This window comes from Taudactylus pleione, unplaced genomic scaffold (assembly GCF_031769625.1).
Source record: "Taudactylus pleione unplaced genomic scaffold, aTauple2 ptg000145l, whole genome shotgun sequence".
In the NCBI taxonomy this organism is placed as follows: Eukaryota; Metazoa; Chordata; class Amphibia; order Anura; family Myobatrachidae; genus Taudactylus; species Taudactylus pleione.
The window spans coordinates 4,359,272-4,382,965 of record NW_028284547.1 but is presented as its reverse complement, the minus strand read 5'-3'; the positions used below and the strand labels follow the sequence as shown (position 1 = coordinate 4,382,965).

The 23,694-nt window shown below is 48.2% G+C and overlaps 1 long non-coding RNA gene and 1 pseudogene across 2 annotated transcripts in view; both read right to left on the bottom strand.

Annotated features, from left to right (window-relative positions):
• Window positions 1-23,694, bottom strand: part of LOC148522636 (uncharacterized) — a 764,886-nt pseudogene that overhangs the window by 293,611 nt on the left and 447,581 nt on the right. The window lies entirely within an intron of this gene.
• LOC148522638 (uncharacterized) overlaps window positions 16,957-23,694 on the bottom strand; it is a 93,121-nt gene continuing 86,383 nt past the window's right edge. The window contains exon 5 of the long non-coding RNA XR_015878528.1: window positions 16,957-17,140. This is a non-coding gene — a long non-coding RNA (uncharacterized LOC148522638). The remainder of the gene's footprint in view (window positions 17,141-23,694) is intronic.

The window sequence follows — 23,694 nt, the reverse complement described above, 5'->3', positions numbered from 1 at the left end:
GACCCTAGTGCATCCTTGGAGGACTGAAAACTTAACTCTATGGTGCCCGATGCCTGACGTCATCACCTATACCAAAGGTATCCTGTGAATACCCTATGGACCCTGAAGTAGAAATTACTTAGACCACCAAAAGAACATTCAGATGACTCACTCCCATGTCAGTGCCTCACTGTTTATCCACACATATCCACGATGTATAGTGGTTATTCTCCTTCCTATCCACCGGGGGCGCCAGACTGTTTCATCCTGTGTGATGCCAGCGTTGTGCGTCATCACGTTGGTGACATCATCGCACTCGAGTCGCGATGCTCGGGAGGCGCACGATGATGATGATGTCAGACTCTGGCCCCCAGCAGTATGGAGCATTACACCGCACCAATCACCTTGGACATAATACTATAAAGGTATGTGTATTTGTTCTTGTTATTGTGTTCTTGATAAAAGTCATGTGCGACTGAAACGTTGAACAAGGCAGACACAGTTGTCACGTTTGATTCTTTCATTTCACCAGACCAGTGAGTGCCGCCTTTCTCTATCTGTATATGTAAGTGGGTGTTCTATTGAACTTCCAGGAAGGCACCAAGGCAAGTAATTTGTTTTGCATTTATGTGGAGTGCCAGCCATTCGACTATATATATATATTAGGGATGAGCGTGTTCGGATTTCTGAAATCCGAACCCCCCCGAGCCCCCCCGATCCGAGTCGTATCCGAGTAAGGCTCGACTTTTCCCGCCTGACTCGGATCTGAGATCGAGGCAAAACGTCATCATCCCGCCTTCCGGGTCTCGCAGGTTTTGGATTCTATAAAAGGTCCCCACGTCGGCGTCATTTCTCACTCCGGCTGTGGACAGTGAAGAGGGAGGGTGGGAGCTAGGGCTGGCTGGGCTGTGTTGTGCTGCTGTTGTCCATAGGGGCTGTGTTCACTCAGTCCATAGGAGCTGACTGGGCTGTGTTGTGCAGCTGTTGTCCATAGGGGCTGGCTGGGCTGTGTTGTGCTGCTGTTGTCCATAGGGGCTGTGACCACTCAGTCCATAGGGACTGACTGGGCTGTGTTGTGCTGCTGTTGTCCATAGGGGCTGGCTGGGCTGTGTTGTGCTGCTGTCATAGGGGCTGGCTGGGCTGTGTTGTGCAGTCAGTTGTCCACTCCAAAGTCTATAGGGGCTGGCTGGACTGTGTTGTGCAGTGTCCCATAAAGGCTGTAGTCCTAGAGGGGTGCTGTAGTGTTGTCCAGGGGGTGATCTGTGCATCAGGGGTGCTCCCCCAAAGTGCACTCCAAAAAAAAATTTTTTTTTTCTGTGTTTGTGAATTGTGTGCGCAGTAGCCGCATGCGCATCAACAAAGTAACGCCAACCGTGCGCCTGTGTCATAAGTAAAGGGCCGGCTGGCTTGACTGTTAAAGGGTGCTGTTACCCCCAAAGTGCATTCCAAACAAAATAAAAAATTATTTTCTGTGTTTGTGAATTGTGTGCACTGTGGCTGCACGTGCATCAACAAAGGAGCAGCGCCAAGCGTGCGCCTGTGTCCCATAAGTAAAGGGCCGGCTGGCTCATCTCTTAAAGGGTGGTGTAAGCCCCCAAAGTGCACTCCAACAAAAAAAAACCTTTTCTTCTGTGTTTCTGAATTGTGGCCCTGATTCAGAGCCGGACGCTCTGACAGAGCGCTCGCTCTGAATCAGGGCCGTCCTTCCTAATTTTAGAGCATAGCTGTGGGTAAAGGAACACCAAGTGCAATATGCCAAAGTGCCACAAGATGGCGATAAAAGTTAGAACTACAATATAACCCAGTACAAATACAGCAAAACTATTTAAAGTATTCAATACATGTCCAATGTTAAAGAGAATTACATGGGTCTAATAATGCATACCAACAAACATGGGAAAACATAAAAATGTAAAAAGTCATAAAGACATATTATATACATATAAATAAGGGCATGCCAGACACACCCCAAGAGCAATATAAGGGGAAATTATTATCTGGATACACAATATATTATCTCACATAGCTATAAAAAAAAACAACTAAATGATTGGTTCCATTAAGTCCATACAGAGTATTCTTATTTAATTTGTGTATCCAAATTGTAATTGTAAGAGACGGTTGGCCTTATTCCCCCCTCTGATGTCCTTAGGCACATAATCCAGGATCGTGTAGCGAATAGTCGCCAGGGGTGTTTGCAGGATTTGAAATATCTGGCAACAGGCTTGTTCTTTACTTTCCAAGGCCAGCTGGATGGATGACATATGTAAGGTCATTCATTATTTAAACTGTCTTGTGGCCTCCCCCACATAGAGGAGACCACAAGGACAGCGTATGCAGTAGATCACATGGGAACCAGTGCAGGTTACTACGTGCTGAATAGGTATCTGTTTGCCTGAATGCGGATGCAATAAGTAGATTCCACTTTCCATATATTGGTAAGTCATGCACCCTGCACAAGTGTAACCTCCAGGATTCCTTTGCATGAAGCTACTAGGGTGAGATTTATTCATTATCGAGATGTAATTCTGAACAAGCAGATCTCTGAGATTCCTGAGCCTAGTGTCACTAGCCATGAGGGTTGTGCTTTGTAATGGTTTGAAATCCGGGTCTGTGGTAATAATTGCCCACAGTTCTTCTGCCTGCTGCATATGATGATCACTGGAGGGGAGGTATTGTTACACAAAGGCCGTTCTATTTCTTTAAGATTTATATTTATTAGATGTTGACAAAATCTGATCTCTAGGAACTTTGGCCCTCATTCAGAGCCGTTCGCTATTTGCGGTCGTTCGTTTAAAAACAAGGGGTGGCTATTCAAATGATCCGTACGCACATTGCAGTCTGTTCACACCTCTAAGTCTGAACGAGCGAGCAAAACATACGCTCGTTTATTTGTTAAAAACGCCCCCTGGCCGCTCACACCATACGTCATGTCCGCTATTTATTAGATTAATCGAGTACATCGACCAGCGTATGAACTGCTCGCTATTCTTGTGGTTGGTGTTTGCTACCACAAATTTGCGAGCAGTTCTGGCTATAAAATAACCCAGTGACGTGGACAATGACGCTGCTGTTTTAAATATACACACCCATAAAACGCCCGTTTTGACCTTTAAGCACGCCTGCGTTCGGATCTCCATTCCCCATTTTCAAGCACCTTCCCCTGTTACCACCCACATACGCCTCATTCTGTCACTCAAAATAGCAGGCACTCGCTATATAGCGTACAAACGATTTTCGGCCGCACTGACTGGTTCGCGCATGCGTACTAAAAACCGTACGCATGCGCAGATGTGCAAACATCGCTCGGAACGAGCGTACTGCCGCTAACGAGCGGCTCTGAATGAGGGCCCTTGTGTTTAATGTTAATTCATTCATAACCTCTACTCACGAATTGCAGGATCATCTCATCAATCCTCTTAGTAGTATTGCAAATATTGTCCGAGATCCTATGTGCTCTAAGGAAATGGGAGTGGGGTAAGCCCTGAATAGTTGCAACTTGCATGTGGATGTTGACTTCTGGCATGTAAGACCGTGTTTTGGTCTGTAGGCTTTTTATATAAATCAGTATGCAATGTACAATCAGTATGCAATTAGTATGCAATGTAGGCTTTTTATATAAACCAGTTTGCAATGTACAATCAGTATGCAATCAGTATGCAATGTAGGCTTTTTATATAAATCAGTATGCAATGTACAATCAGTATGCAATGTAGGCTTTTTATATAAATCAGTATGCAATGTACAATCAGTATGCAATGTAGGCTTTTTATATAAATCAGTATGCAATGTACAATCAGTATGCAATGTAGGCTTTTTATATAAATCAGTATGCAATGTACAATCCTGTTGGGATACTTGTACATCTACGTACTGTCCTAAAATCCTGTTCGGAGCCACGCCAGATTTCAAATAGGTCATCAATGTAGCATGTTAGGAAAAAGATGTTATCCCCCTATAGCTGGATTTAGAAAGAATAAAATATTTTCAATGTCAAACATAAAAATGTTTGCAAACGACAGGGCCACACATCACCCCATCGCATAACCGCAAAGTTGTAGATACCAATGAGAATCAAACATGAACTAAATTCTTGAGAGTGTCAATAATTTCATAAAGAACGACAAATCCGGCCCATTGTACAGTGGATTGCCCATAAGAAACCTGCGTAGAGCCTCCTATACCATGTCATGGGGATGCTGGTGTACAGGCTACTAACATCTAGATTGCAAAGAAAATGTTTTTCTGGTAATGGTGATAATGAAGTCAGCTTATTTATAAAGGCAGTGACCGTGCAGTGAGGTAAATGGCTGGGGAGGCTCTGGCTAGTATCAGAGCCAGACTTACACACATGTAGATGAACCCGAGGATCCATATGGGCATTATACAAAGGTGCAGCAGTATATGTCTTAATATGTCTAATGGGGGCATCCACTAAATGATTTTTCCTTGAATTTTCCCTTGAAATTTGATCTTCCACTCTGAACGATTTGCAAACGATCTAATGATAAACGATGTAGTTTCAAACTGTGATTGACAGCTTTCAGCTACAGTGGGCAGATAATATTTTAGAGGGGTGGGCGTGGCTATAATGAGGGAATAAATAGGTGGTGGCCATTTTACTCATTACATTTATGCTCTGTGGCTAGTTTGGTTTGGTTTATACCTGCTGAACGCTGTTGCAGTGCTCATTTGCTGTGGTTTGTTTTTGGCTTGTTTTTAAACAAACTGTACTTATTTATCTCCGTCATGGATCCTTCTTATCGCTATCGAGTGATGACAGCATATGCTGGAGTCGTGCTTTTAGCTGATAGGGAGAGGTCTGAGAGACAGAGAAGGGTGCACTTATGCTGGACCAGGGAGTGGTTGCTGCAGAGGGATACTCTGTCACACATGCCACTGCTGATGGGACTTCGTGAGAACAACCCTGATGACTTCCGAAACTATCTGAGGATGGATGACGTCACCTTCCGGGAGTTATTGAGTTTGGTGACGCCCTATATCAAGAGGCAGGATACGAGAATGCGAAGGGCCATACCCCCTGAGGAGAGGCTGATTGCTACCCTGTGGTTCCTGGCAACTGGCAGATCCCTTGCTGACTTAAAGTTTGGCACCCTCATTTCTGCGCAAACTTTAGGTCGCATAATTCCGGAGACCTGTCGAGCCATATTTATGGTATTGAGTATTTTAAGGTAATCACATTTTATACTGTTCATTTATTAAGTGATCCAGGAACCAATTACCCCCCTCTTCCTTCAGAAATGTGTATGTGCAGGACTCCAAGTATACACTTGCAGGTCCCCGCAGTCTGCCCTAATCTGTCAGAAATCATGTGTTGCCCCTCTACTATATGCTGCAGGACCCCACTATCCCCCCCCCTGAAATGTGTATGTGCAGGACTCGGAGTAATTTTATTTGCTAAACCACACTTCACATACCCTTTTTTAATAATCTTTGTTAAATTGGAATATAATGGGTTTGATGTATGAAGCCCAAAAGCAGTATCAACGCACGTTATGTGCGCTGATACTGCTTCTCCCCGATGTATGATCGGGGGTCTGGATGGTAAATGATAGGGGCGCCATGCGCCCCTGTCATCGGCGCTGCTATCTACAAGATAGCAGTGCCGAGCATAAGGGCTATGTATGAACGGTCATACCACATGACCATTCGTCTGGCTGTAGCTGTTGTTATGGACAGCTACATCCTGGCGCTAGCCTATACCCACAACAGGGACAGCGCTGTCCCTTCTGGGGCTGATGCTGGCTCTAGGGCTGCACGTGGGGATCTCGCGATACTGGCGAGATCCCGCGCATTTTCAGTGGAGCCGGCCGGGACAGAGACACAGTGCATCAGCACTGAGTTAACGCTCCCCCTCTCCGTCCAATGAGATGTTCTTACATCTCATCAGTAGTGCTTCGGAAAAGAGGCAAAGCAGGAAGCAGTATAGGGGCACGGTAAATGCCGCTATCATACATCTACCCCAAAGTGTTTAAATGTCTTTTTGCGTTTTTAAAATTTTTTTTTTTTATATGATTTTGTTTTAGTTTCCATCTACTGTGGAGGAATGGCAAACAATTGCTCAAGAATTTGAAGATAAGTGGAACTTTCCAAATTGTGGTGGGGCAACTGATGGGAAGCATGTGCGCATTGTCCCACCAGCTTATAGTGGCTCACTCTACTATAACTATAAAGGTTATTTTAGCCTTGTATTGATGGCCATTGTCAACGCCAACTATGAATTTATTTTTATAGATGTGGTTACAAATGGCTGTGCATCAGACGGTGGATCATTTAAGGACACTGAATTTTACCATCGTATGATCTCTGGAGCCCTCAATTTACCGCCTGTTTCACAATGCAAGCATCAAATGAACTATGGGCCTGATTCAGAGCCGGACGCTCTGAACAAGCGCCTGCTCTGAATCAGGGCGTGTTTTTTTTTTCAAAGCGGCCTTTTGGACGCTCGCATAGCTTTGGGTACCACCCACAGCTTATGCGAGCGCCCATGATGATGGTCGCGATGGTCAAGACCATCGGGCTTGCGACGAGACCCTGCGGTAGGGTCTCGGTGACCGCAAGCCCTGGAGTGATTTTGGCTCTATCAGAGCCAAAATCACTCCCACTGATATCACTAGTGATGTCAGTGGGGCCGGCCCCAGACGGTAGGTGTTCCCATGGGAACGCCTCCGTCTGGCAGCCACGCCCCCGGCACGCCCACCAAAGGGGGCGTGCTGTCACTCACCATCGATAGCACGCCCCCTTTGGTGCGAGGCCCATAACGACGGCTACCCCATCGTTATTCGGGTCTCGCGCATGCGCACAATGGAGCTCCATCCGGTGTGCGCATGCGCACTAGGGAACCATCGACCCGCTTGCGAGCACTCAGCGCTCGCGAGTGGGTCTGAATCAGGCCCTATGTGTTTGTAGCTGATGAGGCCTTTGCCTTACAGGAGAATGTTATGAAACCCTATCCCCAAAGGGGTTTAACCATAGAGCGGCGTATCTTTAACTATCGCCTTTCAAGGGCTAGGCGTACTGTCGAAAATTCATTTGGCATCATGTGCAGCAGGTTTACAATTTTCTATACACCTATTAATCTTGAAATTACAAATAAATGGAATGGGAAGTAATGGCCTGCTGTGCTCTACACAATTTGTTACGGCATAAAGCAACATCGCAAACACACTTACCTACCTCTGTCTTGGAGTGGCCCGAACAAACGGTGGACAATGAACTCTTGCCATCAGTATCCCGATCCAGAGTCCCTCTGGTTGCGTCAGGGCGTGCAAAAGCAATAAGGGAGGAATACCTCCATTTCTTCAATGGTGCGGGTGCCGTGGAATGGCAAGAAAATTATATCTAATTGTTTATTATACCCATACTTAATATTTTGAAAATGAAAATAAAAGTTTTTACAAGCACTGACTTTTGGATACTTATTGGAATTAAATTTACTAAAATGTCATTAGATTATGTACCAAAATGTTCTTAATTTAAAGTTGCTTATGCTTTTAGATAAATTCATTTGTAATTATTCTGTTTTTTTAGGTAAATATTATAAAGTGTTTTTTTTTTTAAGTGTTTTTTTTTTATAAGGTTTTTTTTATAAGGTTTTTTTGTTTTAGAACAACATCTGGATATAATATGGGTATTAAGTGATGATTAGGTGTGAAAATTGTGGGTCTGATTCAGATACGGTCGCTCTGACAGAGAGCTTGCTCAGAATCAGGGAGTCCTTTTTTTTTAAAATGGAGCGGCCTCCTGGCCGCTCGTATAGCTGTGGGTGACATCCCACAACTATTGCGAGCGGCCAAGATGATGGTCGCGATAGTCAAGACCATCACGACCATCTGGCTTGCAACAAGACCCTTGTGGTAGGGTCTCGGCCATCGCAAGCCCCAGAAAGCTTTCGGCACTAACAGAGCCGGAAGCTCTCCACTGACATCACTTGCGATGTCAGTGGGGCCGGCCAAAAACGGCAGGCATTCCATTGGGAATGCTTCCGTTTGGGCGTCCACCCCCCCCGGCCCGGCCTCCAAACGCGGCGAGCTGGCCGGGTTTCGCGCATGCGCACGACGAAGCTTGCTCCGTCGTGCGCATGCCCAGTGGTCAACCATCGACCTGATTGAGAGCGCTCAGCGCTTGCGATCAGGTCAGAATCAGGCCCTGAGTTCACAAATGATTCAGGTTCAGTATACATAGGATGAATGGTACACACATATTCAATTCACATACACTGGTTAATGGAAATCACATCCACAACCAAACATTTATTCTACATGAATGCACCATCAATAAAGAAAAACACAAGACCAGAGTATTGAAGTTTAAAATTTTTATAAGTATCAAAAAAAAGAAATAAATAAATTGTGGGCCGGATTCATTGAATATTACCAGACCGATGAGTGCCTCCTCAGTAGGGACTACTTCAAAAATGAGAAGCTTCAGGCACTGAAATAAGTGTAATATACAGTCGGGAGCTAAACAGTGATGTCAACATAAGCAGGGTGAAGACCAAGAAATAGGGTTCAGAAACAGTGTCCATGGGAGCACAAGAAGTATGCAGAAATCAAAACGTTCAGAAAACAGGTACAAATGAAGTACATTTGCCGAAGTTAAGGCACTATGTACATGCTCAAATTCAGCCTTGACAAAGAACCAAAGAAAAAGAAGTGTCAAATTTTTGAATCACTAAAAAAACGAACATTAAAAAATAACTACTAATTAAAATACAATTCATCATCGGCCTCCAGTGTGGCATGTGCACTCATCCATGATGAGCGCACTTCACTGCTGGATGTGGTGGGAATGGGAACTGGTGTCTGTGGGGCCCCCGACGCATGATAAGTGAGGGGATGTGATGGAGGAGGAATTGGCATTAGTTTGGATGCGGGTCTATGAAGTGGGATAGGGAAATTGTCAGAAGACAATGGGGTGGGCTGCGCCATAATATATGACCCTATGTTACTATGCTCGTCCAATTTTCCTTCGTGAGCTAGTAACATAGCGTTATATATAATACACTTGAAATGATGCAGCTGGTTTTGAGCCATGCTGTCCATTTTGTTGCCAAGTGAGCACCAAAAGTTTGATTTGGACCGGGGGGTGCATGTAATACCTCCTCTGCATGACTCAAAAATCTGTCACTTCTTGAAGGGGCCAGAGGATGGAGTCCTGGAACCCGACCTCCACTTCTTGGCGGGTGCTGCCACTGCCGGCCTCTCGATTGTAGACTCCATAGCCTCTGTGGTCTCGCTGCTTGAAGGGTCAGGATTCACATCCAGGATTTCCTCCTTGGAAAAATGACAAACAAAAATTAAAAGTATTTAGATATTAACAAAATAAACATACATACAGTGCCTTACAAGTTGTTTTTTGAATTAAAAAAGCACAGCATTTGGAGCATCACCATCCTGTCCATCCTAGCAAAAAATAATACACTATGGGCCTGATTCAGAGCCGAACGTTCTGAGCAGAGCGCTCGCTCTGAATCAGGGCCCTCCTCCATTAAAATGGAGTGTCCTCCTGGATGCTCGTATAGCTGTGGGTCACCACCCACAGCATATACGAGCGTGCTAAAAGATGGTCGCGATGGTCTTGACCATCGCGACCATCAGACTTGCGAAGGAGACCCTGCGGTAGGGTCTCCCAACCGCAAGCCCTGGAGTGATTTTGGCTCTATCAGAGCCAAAATCACTCCCACTGACATCACTAGTGATGTCAGTGGGGCTGGCTCCAGACGGTAGGCGTTCCCATGGGAACGCCTCCGTCTGGCAGGCACGCCCCCGGCACGCCCGCCAAAGGGGGTGTGCTGTCAATCAACATCGACAGCATGCCCCCTTTGGTGCGAGACCCCGAGCGATGGAAAGACCATCGCTCGTTGGGTCTCGCGCATGCGCACGATAGAGCTCCCTCCATCGTGCACATGCGCAGTGGGGAACATCGACCCACTTGCGAGCGTACTCGCGAGTGGGTCTGAATGACCCCCTATGTCCAATTAAAAAATACAATAGTTTAATGGCATACCTGGTCCTGCCCCTCCACATGGGTCTCTTCTTCCTCGGGAACCAGCGAAGACCGCGCCGTTTCTTTGGTTCTTGGTCAAGGACGAATTTGAGCAAGTCATAATACCATAACTTTGGCTTTATGACTTCATCTGCACCAGCTCTCGAACGTTTTGATTCTTCATACTTCTTGTGCTCCTTCAGGAACACTGTTCTCAAACCCTGGATCTTGCTCTTCACCCACTCTATGCCAACATCACTGTCATACTCCCGACTGTATACCAACAATTTCTTCAGTGCCTGAAGCTTGACATCACGTAGTCCCTATCTGAGTGCTTCCATAGGCACTTATTGGCCTGGTACATTTCAATGAACCCGGCGATGAAAGCTCTGGATTGAGTTCCAATCCCATTACCCCCCAAGTTTCCCTTATAGAACAACCCCAGTAGTCCTCCTTCATGCAGCAACCCCCACGGTATGTCCTTATGCAGCACCCCCCGTATGCCCCTTATGCAGCACCCCCACAGTATGCCCCTTATGCAGCACCCCCAACAGTATGACCCTTATGCAGCACCCCCCGTATGCCCATTATGCAGCACCCCCACAGTATGCCCCTTATGCAGCACCCCCAACAGTATGACCCTTATGCAGCACCCCCACAGTATGCCCTTAATACAGGACCCCCACAGTATGCCCTTATGCAGCACCCCCCGTATGCCCCTTATGCAGCACCCCCCACAGTATGCCCTTATACAGCACCCCCACAGTATGCCCTTATGCAGCACCCCCCGTATGCCCCTTATGCAGCACCCCCACAGTATGGCCCTTATGCAGCACCCCCCACAGTATGCCCTTATACAGCACCCCCACAGTATGCCCTTAAGCAGCACCCCACAGTATGCCCTTATGCAGCACCCCCCACAGTATGCCCTTATACAGCACCCCCACAGTATGCCCTTAAGCAGCACCCCACAGTATGCCCTTATGCAGAACCCCATGTATGCCCCTTATGCAGCACCTCCACAGTATGCCCTTATACAGCACCCCCACAGTATGCCCTTAAGCAGCACCCCACAGTATGCCCTTATGCAGAACCCCATGTATGCCCCTTATGCAGCACCTCCACAGTATGCCCTTATACAGCATCCCCACAGTATGCCCTTAAGCAGCACCCCACAGTATGCCCTTATGCAGAACCCCATGTATGCCCCTTATGCAGCACCTCCACAGTATGCCCTTATACAGCATCCCCACAGTATGGCCCTTATGCAGCACCCCCACAGTATGCCCTTATACAGCACCCCCACAGTATGCCCTTATACAGCACCCCCACAGTATGCCCTTATGCAGCACCCCCACAGTATGCCCTTATGCAGCACCCCATGTATGCCCCTTATGCAGCACCCCCACAGTATGCCCTTATGCAGCACCCCCACAGTATGGCCCTATGCAGCACCCCCACAGTATGCCCTTATGCAGCACCCCCACAGTATGCCCTTAAGCAGCACCCCCACAGTATGCCCTTATGCAGCACCCCCTGTATCCCCTTATGCAGCACCTCCACAGTATGCCCTTATGCAGCACCCCCTGTATCCCCTTATGCAGCACCCCACAGTATGGTTCTTATGCAGCAACCCACGTTTGCCCTTATGCAGCACCCCCACAGTATGCCCCTTATGCAGCACCCCCACAGTATGACCTTATGCAGCACCCCCCATATGCCCCTTATACAGCACCCCCACAGTATGGCCCTTATGCAGCACCCCCACAGTATGGCCCTTATGCAGCACCCCCCCTTATGCAGCACCCCCACAGTATGGCCCTTATGCAGCACCCCCCCTTATGCAGTGCCCCCACAATATGACCCTTATGCAGCACCCCCACAGTATACCCTTAATGCAGCAACCCCGAGGAGCTCTTTAAAAATGCACCTCCCCCAAGTCCCTTGATGCAGCACCCTCCAAGTGCCACACCCCGATTGTGTGCTGCCTCTTGTACCCCTTTCCAGTGCAAATCCCCAGGGAGTGCTATGCATTGGTGGTCAGTGGTTTACAATAAAATACATACCGAGCTTCTAATTTTGAACCGCGTGGTCCTCCAAATAATTGCAGCCTCTCACATGCTCCGTCAGGCCTAAGGGCCTGATTCAGAGCCGGACGCTCTTACAGAGCGCTCGCTCTGGATCAGTGCCCGCCTATTGTATTTTTAGAACGGCCTCCTGGCCGCTCGCATAGCTGTGGGTGACCACTCACAGCTATAGTGAGCGGCCAGGATGATGGTCGCGATGGTCAAGACCATCGCAACCATTGGGCTTGCGACAAGACCCTTGTGGTAGGGTCTCATTGCCGCAAGCCCTGGAGTGCTTTTGGCTCTATCAGAGCCGAGAGCACTCCCACTGACATCACTTGTGATGGCAGTGGGGCCAGCCCCAGACGTTGGGAACACCTCCGTCTGGGCAGCAACGCCCCCAGCACACCCACCAAAGGGGGCGTGCTGTCACTCAACATCGACGGCACGCCCCCTTTGTAGCAAGACCCGGAGCGACGGCTTGCCTGCCGCTATCCGGGTCTCGCACATGTGCATGATGGACCAGTCTCCGTCGTGCACATGCGCACTTGCCCAACATCAACCCGCTTGCAAGAGCTCGCAAGCGGGTCAGAATCAGGCCCTGAATCCACAAAATGGAGGTGTGGGAGTGTCAGGGAGTAGTGTCAGGGAGTGGTTCATCGTTTGATCGTTCACCCTGAATGATGTGTAAACAATGTGTAAATGATGTGTAAACGATCTGCAAGCGATTTTAAAGTGATCAGGTGAAATTGATCTGCATGTTCACTCGATGGAGGAGACGATCAAACGATCAGCGGGAGCACGCATCATACATCATTTGAAACAAATACTGAACGATTTTCAAACGATTTGTAAATGATTTTTAAACAATTGAACGATAACGATATCGTTATCATTCAATCGCCTGCTAAAATCATCTAATGGATGTCCCCCATAAGACTGAGCTGATAGTCTTCTCACCCTCCAACATAACATCATGTCCCACTATTTCTTTATCAATTGATGGTATAACTATCTCATCTAGTCCCAAAGTGCGCTGTCTTGGAGTCATCCTGGACTCCTCCCTCTCCTTTAAACCACATATCCAGAACCTCTCACTGTCCTGTCATTTCCATCTCAAGAATATTTCCAAGATCAGCCCCTTTCTCACCCAGGATGCCACCAAAACCCTCATACATTCACTGGTCATGTCCAGATTGGACTACTGTAACCTCCTCCTATCTGGCCTCCCCAAATCCCATCTCTCTCCTCTCCAGTCTGTGCTCAGTGCTGCTGCTCGGCTCATCTTCCTCTCCAAACGCTCTACATCTGCCTCCCCTCTCCTACAAACCCTCCACTGGCTCCCCTTCCCTTTCAGAACCGAATTCAAGGTTCTCACACTTGCTTACAAAGCCCTCACCCATTCCTCTCCCATTTATATCTCTGATCTCATCTCCCTTCACTCTTCTGTCCACCCTCTTTGTTCACTTAATACACGCCGACTTTCATGCCAACTGATTACTTCCTCCCACACCCGCCTCCAAGATTTTGCCTGTGCTGCTCCTCACCTTGGGAACTCCCTCCCTCTCCCCATCAGACTCTCCACCTCTCTACAATCTTTCAAACGAGCTCTAAAGACCCACTACTTCAATAAAGCCTTCCAGCTCTCATCCTAACTTGCTGCTACATCTTCCTTTCTCCCCGCCCACCTGACTCTGTGTCACTCCTGTTTGTCTGCCCCTCCCTTAAAGAATGTAAGCTCTTTTGAGCAGGGCCCTAGACCCTCTTGTGCTTCTCCCTACTGTAATTTAATGTATCTCTTACTCCCCACTAGGGCAACTAACACTTGGCTGCTTATGCAGGCGTTAAGGTCGCTAATATAGCAATGTTTATCCATGTCCTGTATTGTATTGTATTGTAAGTCAATGGTTACTTTTTTGTCTATGTACTTTGTAAGGCACTGCGGAACACTTGTGGCGCCATATAAATAAATGATAATAATAATAATATATTGTGCTGGACATTTGGTGCTTTTTGAACAGGGATGTGCAGAAAATATTGACAGAGGAGGCAGTGCCTCACCTGCTATAGACTTTTTACTCCAGAGTTTTGACTATAAAAATGATTATAATAATACAAAGAAGATAATTATAATATTTTCTTCAAAGTTTTGACTATAAAAATGATAAGAAAAAATAGAGTATACCCAAGTATGACAGGAAAGGCTCTGCTAACCTGCCTCACCTGACCACACATCACTGTACAAAGGTGGTAGTGTCCTTCATATATGTGCTCTGATGTTGTATAGCCTTTTGAAGGAATGAATCCAAGTACTGAGAAAGAGAGTAATATAAGGAGTTTCTGGTACTGATGAGCAGACGTCCTGGTGGCTGCACAGAATGTTTGTGGATTAGGAATGGTGTACGGAATGGGTGCCACCGGCCATTATAGTAAAAGAGCTAAAAGTGTAGTGCTGGTAATAAACGGATTATCTACACCTTCACTTAACGTATCTTCTAGTTCTTTTTTTAACAACACTAGTTGGATCCACTGTTCTAAACCTCTGCATCACTTAACTGGGAATAAATTTCATCCCTATAGTACGATAAATTCAGGATTACAATTCCACGTGTGTTATCGGTGGAGTGGATTACAATATCCTATTATGACAGTTTGTCCACGACCTGTTGTTCTTCCTTGATTAAATTATAACTGTTACTTGAATTTCTTTTAATGTGACTCATAACATGATAATTGAGCATTCTGGAAAAGCTTTTCATAGATGGTGTGACCATCGCCATGCGTTACGGTGATTCATCAAAGCCCCATGTCAGGACGTTGTGTAGTTTGTGTTCTCTGGATAAAGTGTGTGCATTATTATAATTCCCCTAAAGTATATATTTCAGAAATGGCTGCTTGCCATGAATGGGAACAGCATGTCAAAATTGGAATGCATAAGCTAATCAGATCAAATGACACTTAGCCTTTGAAGACAAAGGCTTCATGGATGTAACGTCTGCTCGCACTCTAGGTGGCCCTGCTCGAGGAGCAGTGCAGTTACACTGGCTGTTAAGAGGGTCATTTGTAGCACCTTACATTAGCAGGCTTCCTATAATAAAATATCTTCAAAGCTAAGAGTGTTATCTGAGGTTTGGGTCTTGTAGCTGTGCTAATTTACATCTACACAGACCATGGAAGTACAAAGGCCAGCCTTTTGAGCCTGGGAAGGGTGGGGGCTGCTAAGGGAGAGGGGCAAGTGTGGAACCAAAAGAACCAGCTTCACCTGCCTGTTGGTGTTCACTCTCAGTGAGTAGCTGCCAGCTAAGGGTGCATCATCCTCGTGTTTCCTGGTGGTCTCCCTCCACCCAGATTCTCTAAGATCTCAGCGTAAGATACTTTAGGATTCTGATACTCTATCATTTTCTTTTACCTGAATCAATCTGTGCATTTATTACTATTTGTATGTCTTGTTTATTCACCTATTTTCCTTGTAATTTAACCCTGGAAATATTTCTCAATAAATCCTAAAACTTTATCAGCCTTATCTCTATGCTCTAATGAATTCATGTGCCTGGAGAGGCCCCTGCTATATTTGTGTAATACTTGTGAGTTGAAGTGAGAATTAAGTGTCTGGAGAACGTAAGAGCGCTATTTTAATACTCTTCGTGGTGGCAGCTTAGGTAAAACCCACGTCACAACCACCCAGCTACGTCAGGTTGGCGTATCTGAGCGCAGGCTGGGCACGGTGTCGTGACAGATGGGTATGAAGACACCGGATCAAACTGGGATTTGGTTTTCACTACTGGCTGTATTTGATCCAAAGTATTGACTACTGTAGGTGGTAGTTTATTATAGTGTTCTTTCATACGCAATTGTCTACAAAATCGATGTAGATCAATGGTCCATTGGAATTCATTGAATTTTTCAGAAGGTATAAATGATAGTCTCTAATTTAGGAGTCCTAATTCAGTATCCGTTAGTTATCTGCTGGATACGTTGAACACTATATTTTCTTGCTACATCTTTGCGTCTTTTCTGTAGATCCTTTTGCACTGGCCTCCCCTGCGGGTCCTGCATCCTTGTTAGCCCCCCACTGTGCATAGATTTTTACCCCTAAAGGGGGCTTTTGTTAATGTGTGACATTTGTACCCTCTGAGGCACTATGCGAGGTGTAGCCACCACTAGAGGTGTCTGTATCTAAAGGTCTACGCTGTCTCCATTTATCCCTGTTTTTATTAAGGGTCAATTCGCCGGTGAATAAACCCAAGAATAAACTTTGTATTCTTAATAATCTCATTGTACTGTGGCCAATAAGTCTCATTTATATGTCACTAATTCACTTCTGTATGTATCTATCTACTTGTTCTCCAAGTTTATGCAGCCAGTCTGGCTTTAATGCATCCAAATGGGCTGTTTCAAAGGAGGTGATTTTATTGCAAACTAACGACCAGATTCCTCTATAACTAAAGCATTAGGTTGTGGCTGCACTTGTTTAGCACAGACCCAGCGTGGACAGAAGTCTGGATTGTATTTCCCTATAGTAGGGATATTACTTATATGGAACCCACAACGTATCTGTTTGCTTCTGAAATAATCCGACAGGGTGACCCCGTGTAGGAATTAGCCAATCTCCTTTTACTTTAGTTGTAGAAGCTGGAAAATAAAGTTGTTCTTTAGACTCTTCACCTTCTGTTATTTCCAAAACATCTTTAATCAATTTGGCACTTTCCTCCACGTCCGAGATACTTAAAGTTTCACCTGGAGGTAATGTTACATTTCTGTAGCCACTTCAATTTATGCATCTTGCCAAGATGCCACCAAAAAAATAGATATGGTGCAAAAAAACATTACATGGTACTTAGTAAGGAGTATAGTCAGGTGGCAAGCACCTAATCACAGGAAATATCATTCTGCAGTCAATGTTTTATTTTTATTACAAAAAATTTGTCAGGACAAGGATATAACAAACAAAGCTTAACTTTATACTGATAGAGAATCACCAGTGATTAAAGGGTCACCTCCCCCATCTGCTGCCCGCCGGGTACTGGTGATGTCACCGCCACTGCAATGCACGCTCCCTGGCACTACCCAGGAGAGCCCGTGGTGGCCTATAAGAAAATATAGAAAAGAACAACAAGTGCAATCTGCCAAAGCACCACAAGATGGCGAAAAGAGATATATAGTACAGTACATATATACAGTACAATATACATAAAAAAATTGCTGTCTCACTTTTTATTGTATATTATATACATACTTGGCTCTACTATCGCGGCTGGAAATGTGGGCAGGTCTCCTGCCCGGCTGCCAACCGGACTCCCACACCCCCTGCAGCGGGGAGCCAATGGCGAGATTCACGCTGACTCGCATCATCGCGGCCCCGCCCCCTGCTTCACAATGCTGGTAATGTAGCGTGCGTGAGGCAACGATGACACAATTGTGTGGTCCTCCCCTAATGCCCCTGGAGGAAGATGCCTGCGGGCACTGAAACAGCTGCTGGGCCCCTTCACAGATGCCATAATGCTGGTTTACGCCCTGCACTTTGGGATGAGTTTCACCAGGTGTTATACTATTTTGCACAATTGGATAATTGCACTTTAAATGTGAACTGATGGCTTTTTTAATTATTTGAGATACGTGATATGAATCTATATGTGATGGATAATATATTTATAATGGCATATAAAAAGGTGTGCTGGCCTTCCAGTACTTCTGCTTCCTATTATATACAGATGAATTGTATTTAATCAATGTAGAGGTATACTGTGGGCTGCTTTTTATTCTATTTTTAAAGTATCATTCATCTACATTGTTTAATAAATTGTCAACTGTTCCCACTTCAGTTGGTCTATGCTGATACATTCCATCTGTTTCCCAGAGCTGTTTCTTTTACACTGGGAGAGAGAGGAGCCTCTCCCCAGCCAGCGCATGCTGCTGTGTGCTGAGCTGTGTGCTGTGCTGTGTGCTGTGTGCTGAGCTGTGTGCTGTACTGTGTGCTGAGCTGCGTGCAGAGCTGTGTGCTGTGCTGAGCTGTGTGCTGTGCTGTGTGCTCTGTGCTGTGTGCTGAGCTGTGTGCTGTGTGCTGTGCTCTGTGCTGAGATGTGTGCTGTGTGCTGTACTGTGCTCTGTGCTGTGCTGAGCTGTGTGCTGTACTGTGTGCTGTGTGCTGAGCTGTGTGCTGTGCTGTGTGCTGAGCTGTGTGCTGAGCTGTGCTCTGTGCTGAGCTGCGTGCAGAGCTGTGTGCTGTGCTGAGCTGTGCTCTGTGCTGTGTGGTGTGCTGTGCTGAGCTGTGTGCTGAGCTGTGTGCTGTGTGCTGAGCTGTGTGCTGTGTGCTGTACTGTGTGCTGTGTGCTGAGCTGTGTGCTGAGCTGTGCTCTGTGCTGTGTGCTGAGCTGTGTGCTGTGCTCTGTGCTGTGCTCTGTGCTGAGCTGTGTGCTGTGCGCTCTGTGCTGTGTGCTGTGTGCTGAGCTGTGCTCCATGCTCTGTGCTGTGTGCTGTGTTGTGTGCTGTGCTCTGTGCTGAGCTGTGTGCTTGTGCTGTGTGCTGAGCTGTGGAGGGTCCAGGGAGGCTGCTGAAGATGCCGGCGGACGAGATCCCAGAAGTCGATAGGCTGAGTGCTGTGCTGAGCTGTGTGCTGTGTGCTGTACTGTGTGCTGTGTGCTGAGCTATGTGCTGAGCTGTGCTCTGTGCTGTGTGCTGAGCTGCGTGCAGAGCTGTGTGCTGTGCTGTGCTCTGTGCTGTGCTGTGTGCTGAGCTGTGTGCTGAGCTGTGTGCTGTGCGCTGTGCGCTCTGTGCTGTGTGCTGAGCTGTGCTCGATGCTCTGTGCTGTGTGCTGTGCTGTGTGCTGAGCTGTGTGCTGTGCTGTGTGCTGAGCTGTGTGCTGTGCTGTGTGCTGTGCTCTGTGCTGAGCTGTGTGCTTGTGCTGTGTGCTGAGCTGTGGAGGGTCCAGGGAGGCTGCTGAAGATGCCGGCGGACGAGATCCCAGAAGTCGATATACAGGCGCTGGAATCCCAACGCCCGGCATTATGCCGATGCCGTTATCCCAAACACATCAGGATACCGATGTCCGGCATACCGACCACCGGCATCCCAAACGTAAGGCTACGGGTAAGTATCAGCTTATCCTGGGGATGGGGGTTTAGGTTTAGAACCTCCCCAGGTGAGGTAGGCACCCCCCGGAAGGATTAGGGTTATGCTGTGGGGAGGGGTGGTTAGTCACCACCGGGGAAAGGTTAGGGTTAGGTATCCTCCTGGGAAGTTAGGGTTAGGCACCACCAAGGGAGGGTTAGGGGGGAGAGGGGGAGAGTTAGGGTACTTACCAGCCCCAGTCGGGATACTTCACAGTTGGGATTCCAGCGTCGGTATGTCATACCCAACCCTGTGCTGCAGGTGAATTGAAGTGTTATAGGAGAGAAGCTAATTACCCCTCCTACCATCCTGATTGGCCCCTATACAGTGCAGGGTGCTCTCCTCCTCTGGGAGAACCCTGTGTGTGTGCTAGAGTAGTGTGGTGTAACCCTGTGTCTGCTGGAGCAGTGCGGTGTAACCCTGTGTGTGTGCTGGAGCAGTGCGGTGTAACCCTGTGTGTGTGCTGGAGCAGTGCGGTGTAACCCTGTGTATGTGCTGGAGTAGTGTGGTGTAACCTTCTGTGTGCTGGAGCAGTGAGGTGTAAACCTGTGTGTGTGTGTGTGTGTTGGAGCAGTGCGGTGTAACCCTGTGTGTGTGCTGGAGCAGTGTGGTGTAGCCCTGTGTGTGCTGGAGCAGTGCGGTGTAACCCTGTGTGTGTACTGGAGCAGTGCGGTGTAACCCTGTGTGTTTGCTGGAGCAGTGCGGTGTAACCCTGTGTGTGATGGAGCAGTGCGGTGTAACCCTGTGTGTTTGCTGGAGCAGTGCGGTGTAACCCTGTGTGTTTGCTGGAGCAGTGCGGTGTAACCCTGTGTGTGCTGGAGCAGTGCGGTGTAACCCTGTGTGTTTGCTGGAGCAGTGCGGTGTAAGTCTGTGTGTGATGGAGCAGTGCGGTGTAACCCTGTGTGTGTGCTGGAGCAGTGCGGTGTAACCCTGTGTGTTTGCTGGAGCAGTGCGGTGTAACCCTGTGTGTGCTGGAGCAGTGCGGTGTAACCCTGTGTGTGTGCTGGAGCAGTGCGGTGTAACCCTGTGTGTGCTGGAGCAGTGCGGTGTAACCCTGTGTGTGTGCTGGAGCAGTGCGGTGCAGTGGTGCAACTAGGGCAGGGCGAGCGGGGAACGTGCTCTGGGCGCTGTGGGACCGGCGGCGCAGAGGGGCGCCGCTGGCCATGGTACCGGCCCGCCCTAGTTAGCCAGTGTAGCGCCGACCGAAGTAAGTGCGGTCAGCCCTACACATTTACACAGGACTGGCGCTAGGCTTCCAGCACCGGTCCTGTGCTGCACAGCTGAGCCTCTTCCCTCCCCCTGAGCACTTGCCCAATAGCGCCTGGAGGAGGGTGGCAGGCGGGCGGGCTCAGGCTGTGCTAACACACACATCGCCACCAGTGCTGGCGGCGATGTGTGTGTTACCCAGCAGCCAACGAGAGTCAGACGACTCTCATTGGCTGCTGCTACTGCACACACATCACCGCCGAGCAGCAGTGATGTGTGTGTGTGTATCAGCAGCCAATGAGAGTCAGACAGACTCTCATTGGCTGCTGCTGCTGAGCCCACTGCAAGAGCTGGCTCCCTTCCAGCTCCTGCAGTGGGTAATGGGAGAGACGTCATGACCTCATGACGTCTCTCCCTTAATGCAGAGCGCGCCAGCCCGGAAAGGACTGACGTGCGGATGGCGACGGGAGCGTGGATTCAGGAAAGAATTTTTCTTTCTTTCATTTCTGTGTATATTTATAGGGAGGGGGGGGACTACTACTAGGGGCACTGCATTGGGGGGGAGACCACTACTGGGGACTACTAAAGGGGGGGATACTACTTGGGGCACTGCATTGGGGGGGAGACCACAAATGGGGACTACTACAGGGGGGGATACCACTGGGGCACTGCATTGGGGGGAGACCACTACTGGGGACTACTACAGGGGGGGATACTACTGGGGGCACTGCATTGGGAGGGGAGACCACTACTGGTGACTACTACAGGGGGGCACTGCATCAAGGGGGACTCCTACTGGGGCACTATATAAGGGGCTTACTACTGGGGGCACTGCACAGGGGGGACCACTACAGGGGGCACTGAAATGGGAGAACCACTACAGGGGGCACTGAAAAGGGAGCACCACTACAGGGGGCACTGAAAAGAGAGAACCACTAAAGGGGCACTGCATAGGGGGGATAACTACTGGGGGCCTGCATAAGGGGCACTACTGGGGGCCTGCATAAGGGGGGATCACTACTGGGGGCACAGTATAAAGGGCACTGCATATGGGGGATCACTACTGGAGGCTGCGTATGGGGATCACTACTGGGGGCACTGTAAGGGGAACTAATTGGGGGCTGCATAAGGGGGACCACTACTAGGGGCCTGCATAAGAGGCAATACTGGGGGCCTGCATAAGAGGGACCACAACTGGGAGCATTATATACTGGGGGTACTATATAAGGGGTACTACTGGGGGCCTCCAAACCTCCATAAGGGGTACCACTACTAGGGGCACTGCATAGGGGGGGCTTCATTAAGGTGCAAATGGAAAGAAATGTTCCCAGTGACAAGAAAGGGGTGTGTCACATCGACACGCCCCATTTACAGTGGCCACGCCCCTTGTGACCACGCCCATTTTTCCGGTGTGCGCACATAGAGGGGGGGGGGCTCCTTTTTCAAATTTGCCCTGGGCTCCAAATAACCCCTAGTTACGCCACTGGTGCGGTGTAACCCTGTGTGTGTACTGGAGCAGTGCGGTGTAACCCTGTGTGTCCTGTGGGTGGAGGGACTGTATTTACTTACTTTTGAAAACTCCTCTCTGGGAGCAGGCTGGAGAGGAGATGCTGCAGCCAGGTCCGGGAAGTGTCCACTGGTCTGCAAGGAGGGGGCGGGGCTAAATGACACAAATCATCCATCAAATCTCCCCATTCGCCCACTTCACTAGGAAGTTATAAGGATGCAGGATATATGCCTAATCTTCCGGGAGTGCGGAGGGCTACCTGATAAATCTTTCGGGTGTGTAGGCAAGTATGAGGGGGACACTCTGACATCAGCAGAACAGTGGTGAATGGATGATGCGCACATGAGTGTGTCATTCACATACACTTTGCCAGACTGTGGGAGGGGCTGGGGGCTGTCCAGCAGCTCCCGGACCACTGAGGTAGCCCCCAGCATGACAGAAATGGGGGCGTGGCTCACAGGTATGGCATTGCTACAAGGCCATTCATTTACTATATATATATAGTAAATGAACTCCAGTATAGAACATGGAAGGAGACACTCCGGGGACTCAAAGAGAGCATAAGGGCAGCACAGATGGTGAAATGGTAAGCATTACTGCCTCACAGCACTGAGGTTGTGGGTTCGATTCCCACCACAGCCCTTACTGTGTGGAGTTTGTATATTCTCCCTGTGCTTGTGTGGGTTTCCTCCGGGTACTCCGGTTTCCTCCCACACTCCAAAAATATACTACTAGGTTAATTTGCTCCCAACAAAAATGAACCCTAGTGTGTGTGTGAGCATGTGGTAGGGAATATAGATTGTAAGCTCCACTGGGGCAGGGACTGATGTGAATGGCCAAATATTCTCTGTGAATCACTGAGGAATATGTGTGCGCTATATAAATAACTGGTAATAAATAAATAAAGGACAAGCTGTGTCCCGTCCTGTGTGCAATGTTTTGGTCTTGCGACTTTTATCAAGAACAGAGCAGTGTACAAATGACATCTTTGAATAGTAGTACATGTAAAAGTTATACCAATTAGGGTCCCATGTGCTGGAGGGTGCTGGTTGGACACCGCCATCAGCCCTGCTCTGCCACGCATCCAGCTCCGTGCGTGATGACGTCATCACGCTGTGCCCCCCACGGGTCCCGCCATCCGGTGTGAATGTATGCAGAGAATGCATTAGCGTACATTGCTGAATCGGGCGCAGAGTGCTGCAGCTGCTGCATGGGGCTATTAGGCTGTCAGCCAGTAGTAGCTCTGAGCTGCGGTGCCAGCGCCGAGTATTGTGGGCAGCGCGCTGCATTTCCATAAGCCTACAGTCAGTGTTGTAATCAGTGCAGTCAGCACACACAGGCTAGAAGAGGGCAGGCAAGCGGCTTTACCCACCCACCCCAACAGCGCTGATTACAACATGCAGGGGGCTCTCATGCTGCATAGGAGATCACAATGGCTTATTTATGCATGCCCATGACACAGAGTTTAAATGGTCAGACACACCTGCGTTTGCCTAACCAGCCTCCGTTACCTCCCCCAAACGCTGGGTACCTGTCACTCACTGTGTGACTGAATTGCTCTGTGCAGGCGTAATCGCAAAGCAAATGCTACAGGTGTGCAGTGCGGCTGACACGCACGCTCAATGGCAGACAATTGCTCGATCTGTGTAAAATGGTCATTGTGTATAAATCAGGCCTTCTCTCTGCATGCATAAAAGAAAATCTCGCCCATGGCTACCATCGATGGTGGGATACCATCTATATCTCAACCATCAATGATAAAAATAGTTGGTATCGGCTGGTGACCATCGATGGTCTCTACTCATTGATGGTCGATGGCCT